The sequence below is a fragment of the Schistocerca gregaria genome, chromosome 7 (assembly GCF_023897955.1).
Source record: "Schistocerca gregaria isolate iqSchGreg1 chromosome 7, iqSchGreg1.2, whole genome shotgun sequence".
NCBI classification, from domain to species: Eukaryota; Metazoa; Arthropoda; class Insecta; order Orthoptera; family Acrididae; genus Schistocerca; species Schistocerca gregaria.
The window spans coordinates 418,236,038-418,248,134 of record NC_064926.1 but is presented as its reverse complement, the minus strand read 5'-3'; the positions used below and the strand labels follow the sequence as shown (position 1 = coordinate 418,248,134).

The window sequence follows — 12,097 nt, the reverse complement described above, 5'->3', positions numbered from 1 at the left end:
AAAGTGATCCAAATCCAACATTGCCTCTTTTGCTGCTTCAGCATCACATTTTCAAAACATAAGACCTGAATATAAGTTTTATAGGTTGATCTTGTGCCATGTTCCTGTGTCTGAACAGACTACAAAGCTTCTTATTGAGAATTCACATCCGATTGAGAATGTGCTAACTGCACATGGGAAGACTCAGGATGCTGACACTACCTACAGGAAATCAAAATCAGATGATTAACAGCGAAACAGAAGATATTCACAACAGCATGGAATAAGTCAAAGAAGAAAGAAACTCACTCATGCCTATTTTGCAAGAAAGTCGAATATTTTATGATAAACTACTAAAAATGCATGGCTGCAGAAGAAATAAAGGTGACAGCTACCAATAATAATTCTAATTCCAGTTTAAAAGTAGGCACCAAACCAAATACATCTTTCGCTAGTGGCTAGTTAGTTCATATCAATTTTGATAGTGCTAATTTGAATTTCTGACTCTAGTATGACAAAAAGTATTTCCCAAAATAAATGGTATTTCTCTGTTTGAAAAGTTTGATTCCACTGTGTATACAAACAGCTGACAATAAAGTTAATTTCACACATGGAACTGGCAATATTAATATTAAAGTATGCGTAAACAAGTGGATGCCTACTTTGCTAGGGAATGTGTGATACATATCTGATGCCAGGCACCATCTCTCCTCTGTTCATCAAACTACATAACATGGAAATAATGTGATTTGTGATAACAAAGGTGTTATCATTTAGTGACATAAGGAAGCAGTTGCATGAACTTGTACTTCATTGTGCCTTATGAATGCACTTATTTGTTATCTAAATTGACAAACAAAGATTAACTTGGAAACAATTGCAGTGTTAGCATGATAGACTTGTTTATCAAGATAAATGTGATGTACAAGATGCACTCTTTTTACTTTGGTATAGCTGTTAAGTGTTCTGATGATAACTCATTCTATTTTATTTTATTTTATTTTATTCTTTTCTTGTGGCAAACCTTACCACAAATCATCCAGTTCTTGCAAAGATTGTCTACAAACTGTGAATGATTTGTTTTAATGTTAATGTTAATAGAATAATCCCTGTTGACTCTGTAAATGGATTTCGTTACTATGTTATTTTCAAAGATGATTATTCTCATTTTGTTCAGAAATGCTTTACACAAAATAAATGTAAGTAGCTGACAATTTGAAAACATTGTTGAAAGAGTGTAATGCTGTTAGTCATAAGGTAAAAGTATTTTGATATAATACGGGATGAGAAAACATAACACAGTAGCTGCAGTTCTGTCAGATTGTGATATTGAGTTTTGTCTTGTGTGAGCAAATACACCTGAGCAAAATAGTGTTGCTGAACAAACATATCAACACTTAGTAGCATTAGCTATCTCTGTGTTATCATCTAGCAAGTTACCTAAACCATTTTAGTCCTGTCAACATCAAGGCAGTAGAGAGAAGGTTGAGAGAAAGAATAATGGATAGATTCAGTGTACCCTCAAACACTGCAGGGCAGACACACAAATTACTGTCAGTCAGTGTAGATGTCTATGTCATTGCACCTCCTCACTCCCATCCCTCCTTGGTGGGCTAAACTACATTGGCAAGGGACTCCCCATTCTGAGACAGCTGATGTACAAGATTGCAGATAACATAGGTGCAGCCATCAGTTATTCATCGCTATCAAATAGAACAAGGACTACATTCTTTCATTGGTACTTTTTGAAGTACAGTGACTCAAATTTTGAAAGTCAGAACAAATAGGAGGTATCGACTCATCCCATAAATAGCAGCAGACGTTTACGAGAATTTTTTCCTTACTTGGAGAGCTACAAAGCTTACTCGAAAAAATTTATTTGTTACAGAATAAATCATAATATGTTTCAATGTGTGCTGCAGAACATTCAAGGCAAAATTTGAAAACAGAATGGACATTTTTGTAGGAGTGTAATGGCAGAAGAAAAATTGGGTGTCACAATATTGGAAGATAAATTAGTATATAATCATACTTTTGAAGTAGAACTTTGGGCAGAAGTCATTGCCTCCAATTCATTACACTGTCCGCCTCCATGGCTGAGAGGTCAGTGTGGCGGAACTTCATATGAGGCAACTAGTTTCGATTTCTGGACACTGGATGTTGTTTCCCTCATCATTTCATCCTCATCGGCAAGCAAGTTGCCAAAGTGGCGTCAGCTAAAAGGACTTAGACCAGCTGGCTGAGCTCCTCACAAGTGGGCCTCCCCACAGGTGGGGCTCCCAGACTAATCACGCGCATTATCATATTGATTATACTCAATCTGCTTGTGTCTGTGTATGTGCGGATGGATATGTGTGTGTGTGTGTGTGTGTGTGTGTGTGTGTGTGTGTGTGTGTGCGCGCGCACGAGTGTGTACCTGTCCTTTTTTCCCCTTAAGGTAAGTCTTTCCGCTCCCGGGATTGGAATGACTCCTTACCCTCTCCCTTAAAACCCACATCCTTTCGTCTTTCCCTCTCCCTCCCTCTTTCCTGATGAAGCAGCCGTTGGTTGCGAAAGCTTGAATTTTGTGTGTATGTTTGTTTTTGTGTGTGTGTGTATCGATCTGCCAGCGCTTTCATTTGCTAAGTCACATCATCTTTGCTTTTAGACCAGTATATACTAAGATAGGGCTTTGAAACTAAAGTGTTTTGTTCTGTTGTTATTTTAATGTTTTGTTGAAAAGTATTTTGTGCACCACAGTTCGATTCAAGGGAAAATATTGAGGAGAATAAACCTAATTTTTTGTTTTCAGTTCCCTCATTCTGTGACAGATGATTTTGTGTTGTGTGAAACCTCTCAAACTTTCTGCTGTAGGAGTGTGTATTCTCTCTCTCTCTCTCTCTCTCTCTCTCTCTCTCTCTCTCTCTCTCTCTCTCTCTGTGTGTGTGTGTGTGTGTGTGTGTGTGTGTGTGTGTGTGTGTGTGTGTTTTTTGCATACATAAAGTGTTACACTTTTTCATTGCTATAAAACATATCCTTACATCACCACAACAGCAGTAACTATCACAGTTTGGTGTGTACGCACTAGAAAAGCTTCAGTGCCTCAAACTGTCAGTCAAAATTTTATTTGTTGTTGGTTCTCTACTTCTAAATACAAAAAAGTTGTAAAAGTTTTGGGCCTTAGTGCTTTTAGTCTGATTTCTTCTGACCTTACACGCAAAAAGAATACTAATAATGATGATGATGATGATGATTATGATGATGAGTATGTTTTTACACTTAAGAGTCCTTCAAGATAGATCAAAACTGGATTCGGACAGGGAGGCAGCTCTTTTTAACTGTATCGTTGATAAGGTGATCACATAAAGGTGACAGACAATGAAATAAATTGGTAGAATACAATCGGGATGTGTGGGAAAGGGAATATTGGCATTTGCAGATGCTATTGTGATATTGTTACAATCAGTAGAGAAGAGGTGGCTAATTGAACCATGCAACTACAGAGACAAGCCACGAAAGCAAGTCTATAAATCTCTACCAAAAAAAGACACTGTGCTGGCCGAAAATCAAGACAGCTTCTTGATAGGAGACAAGATTTTATAGGATCGCGATATTTAAATACCAAGGAGGTTGGATAGAGAAGTGTCTGATGGAAGAATTAGCAATGTGAGCATGAGTAAACAAGGTGAACTTTGTGGAAAAATTAACCATGAACATCTGCAATAAGAAGAATCTTTCAATCAATGCAAAATTGAGACATTACCAAACAGTGATCTGCCCAGAACCCTTATATTCAGCAGAAAGTCTGAACCTCGCAAGAACAGGATTATTGAAGAGGGTTCTCTGGAGGTTATTGGAACCTTGAAGAACTGGAAATGGTTATTACAGAAAAAGAGTAAACCAGGAAATATAGAGAGGACCTCAGACACAATCAGGAAGAGACAGAACATGGTCTTTGGACACATCCTTAGAATGGACCAGGGGAGGTTGATAATAGAATATATTATGAACAAGTGAACTAGTGTGTGCTGGATCCAAGTGGTGAATCTGGAAGAAAAGAGAATAGAGGAAACAGAGAATTGCAACAAGGTGACTTTAAAATAAAAAATTCAAGCTTTCACAGATTTCCGTGAGAGAATTAGACCCAAAGTTAAAATCTTCATAGACAGAAGAGTGAAATAGGTTACGAAGTATGAGATTGAAAGAATATTGGACAAGGATAAAGACCTGAAGCGAGGAAGCTGATATGAATTAATGTGGTCTTCAAGATGGTCAAAATGAGGAGATGACTATGAACAGATCTCATTCCTTTTTCATATCTATCAGGGGCAGTCAAATGACAACAGAACACCCACCACAACAGGACAATGGAATGGTTACATTCAAAAGTAATCACCTCACCCTTAAGACATTTATGCCACTGGGCACGAGATGATCAATTCCTGCTTTGTACAATGTGGTTGACTGATGACTGATTGACAACTGCACCCACTTTGCACTTTCTTGTCCAACTGAAACTAATGCCCATGCGTGTCTTTTTTCAGGTTGCCGACAATGTGAAAATCACATGGTGAGTGATCTGAGCTATACGGTACATGTTGGAGCGTTTTCCAACCAAATCGCTGAAGCATAGCCTTCGTCTGATTGGCAAGGTGGAGGCGGGCAGTATTGTGCAACAGGATGATTCTGGATCTTGTGTAAACAGCTTTGAATTTCTTTGTTGGATGAGATGTGGGATGTTTTCCTTGTTGGCTTTGCCGTTTGTCTTGATGATTTGCTTCTCGAGTTACTCGAGTGTGGAGCCACAATAAATGCGCAGCACTATGAAGACACTTTGCAGAAACTGTGATGCAAGATGAAGTCAGAATGCCCAGGAATGGTGATGCATAATACAATAACATTCCCCCTCCCCACCCACAACCAGTCGGATGAAGGCCGCACTTCAGTGATTTGGTTGAGAAATACTGCATCACCCTCCATACAGCCCACATTGTTCACCATGTGATTTTCACATCATTGGTGACCTGAAGAAAGATGTGTTGATGTCAGTTTCAGTCAGACAGGAAAGTGCAGGAGTGAGTGTGGTTGTAGATCCCTCAGTAGCCGACCACATTCTATGAAACAGGAATTGGTCGTCTTGTCTCCCAGTGGGATAAATGTCTTAACACATGTGGTGATTACTTTTGAATGGACCCATTCCATGGTCACATTGCGGCGGATGTTCGGTTTTCTTTTGACTGTTCTTTATATTATAGCATTGTGATAAGTAAGTACTATATCATTATTATTCAAAAATATCATAATAGTCATGTATCATTTATTTTCCATTGATTTAACATAAGTTTATCTAAGTCATTTAACATGAAATTTAGTTGGAGTGACTGTTTACCAACAAAAATAATCAGTGTCTGAATATATAATGTAATATGCATAGAATCAATAATGAAATTCATGGATGGAAGGATGTGTAAAATAAAGTAAAGGAAACCAAGCACCTGTATTGTATTGGCACCTGGCACACAGAACAGTGCAACAGAAAACAGTGTTCACACTAGCTTTAGAGCTCTTGTTCTTTTTCTAGTAAAAGTACACACATTTACATACACAGGCCTCAAACATATGCTCTTGTATTTGTGGTGAGACTGATTGTTATCAATAAATGTCATTCAGTTGAATGGGTAGATTGGGAAGGGGGGGGGGGGGACATTCAGTACAAGGTGAGGGTAGTGGGATGGTATGAAGTAGGTTTTTCCACAGTTGAATCAGCAGCTGTACAAAAAGATAAAAGTAGTTCAGAGGATAGAAGATATAAGATACAGGGATGGGGATTTGGGGGGTGGGGTGGGGGTGGGGGTGGAGTGAGGATGGGAGAGGAAGGTGATGATGTAGAGGGAGACGGAGAGGGAAAGGACAGAAGAGAGAAGGGAAGAGGTAAGATGAGGCAATGGGAAAGAGGTCAGAGTAGGCTTAGGTGAGGTCAAGGATATCATGAGAATGCATGATAGACTGGAAAGACAGAGAAACTTTTACTGGAAGCGACTATCCAAATGGCCTTGATAGTGAAGCAGCTGTTGAAGTCACTTGCGTTTCTTGTGCAGTATGCTCGGCAACTGAATGATCAAGTTCGCAGTTTGTCAGAGTCTAGTGGTGGCCATTCCAGCTATTAGATGGTTACTTGTCATGCTTGCATAGAATGCTGTACATTAATTGCAGCATAACTGATATGGAATGGTTAAATCAAACAATGGAAAAGCTAGGATGGAATAATTACAATATTATGAAAAGGGTAGATTGCTACTCACCACATAGAAGATATCTTAAGTCACAGACAGGCACAACAAAAAAACTATTAGACATGTAAGCTTTCTGCCGAAAGGCCTTTGTTCGAATTAAACACACACACACACACACACACACACACACACACACACACACACACACGTGCGTGCGTGCAAATCACAGACACGTCTGGCTGCTGAGCCCAGACTGCAATCAGCTGCATGTGGTGAGAGAAGCAGACTGAATGGTGGGGGTAAGGAGGTGGCTTGCGGGAGGGGGGGGATAGGAGAGTAGGAGTGGGGGATGATAAAAAAGTGCTACTCTTGGGAGCATACAGAGGCGAGGTGGAGAGAAGGTATGGCGGCTAGGCGGAGTTGGGTGGTTAGATTGTGAGCAGAGGGGCAGGGGAGTGGAAAAGGACAGAAATATAAAAAGACTGTGGATGCACTGGTGGAGTAGAGGGCTGTCTAGTGCTGGAATGAGAACAGGGAAAGGTATAGGTGGGTGAAGGACAATGAACAACAAATGTTGAGGCCAAGAGGTTAACAGGAATGTAGGATATATTGCAGGGAATATATCATACATTCCCGTAACCCTCGTGTCCTCAGTCTTTGTTGGTCATTGTCCTTCACCTACCTATACCTTTCCCTTTCCCTGTCTCACTCCAGCACTACACAGCACTCTATTCCACCAACACACCCACACTCTTCTTACTTTTCTCCTTCCCTGCCATCCCTTCCTTCCTCCCCCCCCCCCCATCTCCCCCCCTCCCCCTCCTCCCCCATCTCCCCCCACCTCCACTGCTCTCTGCCTAACATCACGACTGCACCTAGCTGCTCTACAATCTCTGTACGTCATTCCTGTATGCTTCCACAAGCAGCTCTTTACCGCTCCCCACCCCTACCCTGTTACCTGTTCCTCTCCCAACCAAGCCGCCTCCTTACCCCTACCACCCAGTTTGTTTCTCTCAACACATGCTGCTGCTCGCAGTCTGGCCTTGGCAGCCAGAGATATGGCAGTGATTTGGTGTGTGGGTGTGTGTGTGTGTGTGTGTGTGTGTGTGTGTGTGTGTGTGTGTGTGTGTGTGTGTGTGTGTGTGTTGTCTATTTCAGAAGAAGCGTATTTGTGTAACAGTATTTTTGTTGTGCCTATCTGTGACTCAAGATATGGTGAGTAGCAACTTACCTTATCATAATATTTCATGTAACATGACAGTTTTCACATGTGGCCCTGACGTTTATTGCATTGGAGATGCCAATGACTAGGCTGTGGTGTGAGGTGGAGGCTGGGTGTGGGGGGTCTGTATGGAACAGATTTTTCACCTGGAGGTGACCACAAGGGAATAACCTATTCGATGGAGGTTTGGGAACAGGATTGGAGTAGGGATGGACAGGGTTATTCTATAGGTCAATTGGGTGGGAGAACACTACTTTGGGTGGTGGGGATAGGATTTTGGGTAGGATATCCTTCATCTCAGGGCACAGTGGGAGGTAGCCAAAGTCCAGGTGAAAGATATGGTTTAGTTTTTTGAGGCCAAGGTGATACTGGCTGATTAGTGGTGGTGACTAGTTGTCAGGTCTACTGCTGTTAGAGGAGGAGATGGGATGCAATGGTTTCTACTGCAAATGTGTCGTCAACAGGTTGTGAAGCTGTAAGGAAGAAACTTTTTGACATGAAACAGGTAATGACTATCAAGTAGAGGTACCGTTGGTGGTCGGGGAACTTGATGTGAACAGACTCATTTATGTAGCCATCTGCGAGGTGGATGTAGACATCCAGGGAGGTGGCTGATTGAGTTGAGAGAGACCAGGTGAAGCTTATTTGGGAGAAAGGCGTTGAGATTATGGAGGAAAGAGCAAAGTTTGTCCCTTCCACGATTCCAGATCATGGAAATGTCAGAAATGAATATGAACCATGCAAGTTGTTTTAGGATTCCTCCAGATGGTCAGATGGTTCATAAATAAGTTGGCATAATATGTTGCCATGTGAGAACCCATGGGAGTAACACAGATATGTTTGCTGATTTGATGTTTGAAAGTGAAATAATTGTGCATTAGGGTGTGATTGGCTAGGAGAATTAGGAAAGAGATGGTAGGATCAGTATTGGGAGCATGTTGGGAAAGCTAGTGTTTTGTGGCTGCAAGGCTATGGGCATGGGGAATATTGGAGTATAAGGACACACATCCACAGTAACCAACAAGGAATCTGATGGTAAAGGCAGAGGGCAGATGGGAGCTGGGGAGTGGGAAAGGAGAGAATTAAAAAGACACCACCTACTCCAATCCGGTCATAGGCATCACCTATAAAATCAAAGACTGGGATACCTGTGAAACCACCCCTGATCTACAAGCTAAGCTGCAACCATTGTGCTTCATTCTACTTGGGCAAGACAACCAACAAGCTGTTTGTTCGCATGAATGGCCACCGACAAACAGTCCAAGAAACACCTGGACCATCCAGTTGCTGAACATGCTGCCCAATATGACATTCATGTTTTTAATGATCACTTCACAGGCTGGGCTATGTGGCTCCTTTACCAACACCAGCTTTTCTGAATTGTGTTGGTGGGAACTCTCCGTGCAATGTATCCTATGTTACCGTAACCCCTCCAGGCTTCAACCTTTGTTAGTAATTGTTCCTCACCATCTATCCCCTTCCGTGTCAGTATTACTGTATATATTCCCATAAAGGAAAAATTAATCAGTGTTGTCATTTATAAATAAAATTTGATCCATTGTAGTCAATGTGAGTCTCTTTCTCTTCTTAGTGCACATTTGTCCTGCTTTTGAAAATATTCGTTCATAGGTCTCTGATGTTGCTGTGATACATAGTACTTTCAGAACTAGTTGATACAGTACTGGCCACAGCGGTTTTCTTGTTTCCCACCAGTTTAAGGGATTTTTGTTCCTAGGCAATATTCCTCCACTAATTATTTGTCCAGTTTGATAATTGCCACATTTCCTGGGTCGTGACTTGCTTGAAGCTGACTAATAGTTTCATTCAACTCGTACCAGGTTGTAGAAGGGGAGTCATTCCAGATGTGGAAAGGGTCCTTCCGGATACCATGGAGGGTACAGGATGCACCCATCTGCAGGTGGTCACTCATGTCGGCACCAATGATGTGTGTCGCTATGGATCGGAGGAAATCCTCTCTAGCTTTTGGTGGCTATCTGATTTGGTGAAGACTGCCAGTCTCGCTAGCGGGATGAAAGCAGAGCTCACCATCTGCAGCATCGTCGACAGGACTGACTGCGGAGCTTTGGTACAGAGCCAAGTGGAGGGTCTGAATCAGAGGCCGAGACGGTTCTGCGACTGTGTGGGCTGCAGATTCCTCGACTTGCACCATAGGGTGGTGGGGTTTCGGGTTCCGCTGGATAGATCAGGAGTCCACTACACACAGCAGGCGGCTACATGGGTAGCAGGGGTTGTGTGGCGTTGACTGGGTGGTTTTTTAAGTTAGATGACCTCGGGCAAGTACAGAAAAGGCAACAGCCTCAAAGGGTGCAGGGCAAAGTCAGGACATGCGGGGACGAAGCAGCAATCGGTACTGTAATTGTAAACTGTCGAAGCTGTGTTGGTAAAGTACCGGAACTTCAAGTGCTGATAGAGGGCACCGAAGCTGAAATCATTATAGGTACAGAAAGTGGGCTGAAGCCAGAGATAAATTCTGCCGAAATTTTTACGAAGGCACAGATGGTGTTTAGAAAGGATAGATTGCATGCAACCGATGGTGGCATATTTGTTGCTGTTAGTCGTAGTTTATCCTGTAGTGAAGCGGAAGTGCGTAGTTACTGTGAATTATTATGGGTGGCGGTTACACTTAACAACTGAGCTAGGTTAATAATTGGCTCCTTTTAGCGACCTCCCTACTCAGCAGCATTAGTGGCACAACAACTGAGAGAAAATCTGGAATACATTTCACATAAATTTTCTCAGCATGTTATAGTCTTAGGTGGAGATTTCAATTTACCAGATATATACCGGGACACTCAGATGTTTAGGATGGGTGGTAGGGACGGATCATCGAGTGAAATTATACTGAGTGCACTGTCCAAAATTCACCTCTAGCAGTTACACAGAGAACCGACTCGTGGAGATAACATCTTGGACCTACTGATAACAAACAGACACGAGCTTTTCGACTCTGAAAGCGTAGAACAGGGAATCATTGATCATAAGGCCGTTGCAGCATCCCTGAATATGGAATTAAATAGGAATATAAAAAAAAGGGAGGACGGTTTATCTGTTTAGCAAGAGTAATAGAATGCAGATTTCAGGCTACCTAACAGATCAAAACGAAAATTTCTGGTCTAACACTGACAAGGTTGAGTGCTTATGGAAAAAGTTCAAGGCAATCGTAAAATGCGTTTTAGACAGGTATGTGCCGAGTAAAACTGTGAGGGGCAGGAAAAACCCACCGTGGTTCTACAACAAAGTTAGGAAACTGCCTATTCGCTTCTGTCTGGGTTCTTTGGCCGTCATTCAACTAATGATATTTCTGACGTTTCGCCAGCATGAGTGGCTGGCATTGTCAAAGCTTCACCCTCCATTGCCGGTGGTGAACTGGAGCCGAGCTCGCGGCCGCAGACTATATGTACCTGGCGCGCCAATGTCTGAGGACTTCTCCGCGGTCATTTCCGGTGCGGTTCTCCTGTTGCTACCTGCGATGGTCGTTCGCTGCAGTACGGGAAGCCAGGATCCATTTACCTTAAGGCTTTCCTCTTTCTTGTTCAAACTGTTCTCGTGTTTTTGTATTTCTACAGCTTATCTGAACAAGCGCGTGTGTCGGGAATATACCGTATACCATGCACATGCGGAAAAGTTTATGTCGGAATGACTGGACGATCCATTAACACCAGGATCAAAGAGCATAAGCGACATTGCAGGTTGGGGCAGGTGGAGAAATCGGCCGTGGCAGAGCACGCACTGAATGAGACTGACCACGTAATAAAATTCGCGACACGGAAGTTCTGGCTGTAGAGAAGCACTATCACACGTGGTTGTTCAGAGAAGCTGTAGAAATATAAAAACACACGAACAGTTTGAACAAGAAAGAGGAAAGCCTTAAGGTAAACGGATCCTGGCTTACCGTACTGCAGCAAACAACCGTCGCAGGTAGCAAGAGGAGAACTGCACCGGAAATGACCGCAGAGAAGCCCTCGGACGTTGGCGCGCAAGGTACATATAGTCTGCGGCCGCGAGCTTGGCTCCAGTTCACCACCGGCAATGGAGGGTGAAGCTTTGACAATGCCAGCCACTCGTGCTGGCGAAACGTCAGAAATATCATTAGATGAACGTCGGCCGAAGAACCCGAGACAAAAGCCAATAGGCAGTTTGTTAACAAGTGGCCACGAAAGCCTTAACAATTTTGTAAAGTTAGGAAACCATTGCGAAAGCAAAGAGAGCTTCACTGCAAGTTTAAACGCAGCCAAAACCTCTCAGACAAACAGAAGCTAAACTATGTCAAAGTTAGCATAAGGAGGGCTATGCGTGAAGCGTTCAGTGAATTCGAAAGTATAATTCTATGTACCGACTTGACAGAAAATCTTAGGAAATTCTGGTCTTACGTTAAATCAGTAAGTGGCTTGAAACAGCATATCCAGACACTCTGGGCTGATGATGGCATTGAAACAGAGGATGACTCGCGTAAAGCTGAAATACTAAACACCTTTTTCCAAAGCTGTTTCACAGAGGAAGACCGCACTGCAAAACCTTCTCTAAATTCTTGCACAAACGAAAAAATGGCTCACATCGAGATAAGTGTCCAAGTAATAGAAAAGCAACTGAAATCACTCAACAGAGGAAAGTCGACTGGGCCTGACGGGATACCAATACGATTCTCCACAGAGTACGCGAAAGG

General features: G+C 42.5%; 1 protein-coding gene across 12 annotated transcripts in view; it reads left to right on the top strand.

Annotated features, from left to right (window-relative positions):
• LOC126281946 (uncharacterized) overlaps positions 1-12,097 on the top strand; it is a 282,662-nt gene that overhangs the window by 132,534 nt on the left and 138,031 nt on the right. The window lies entirely within an intron of this gene.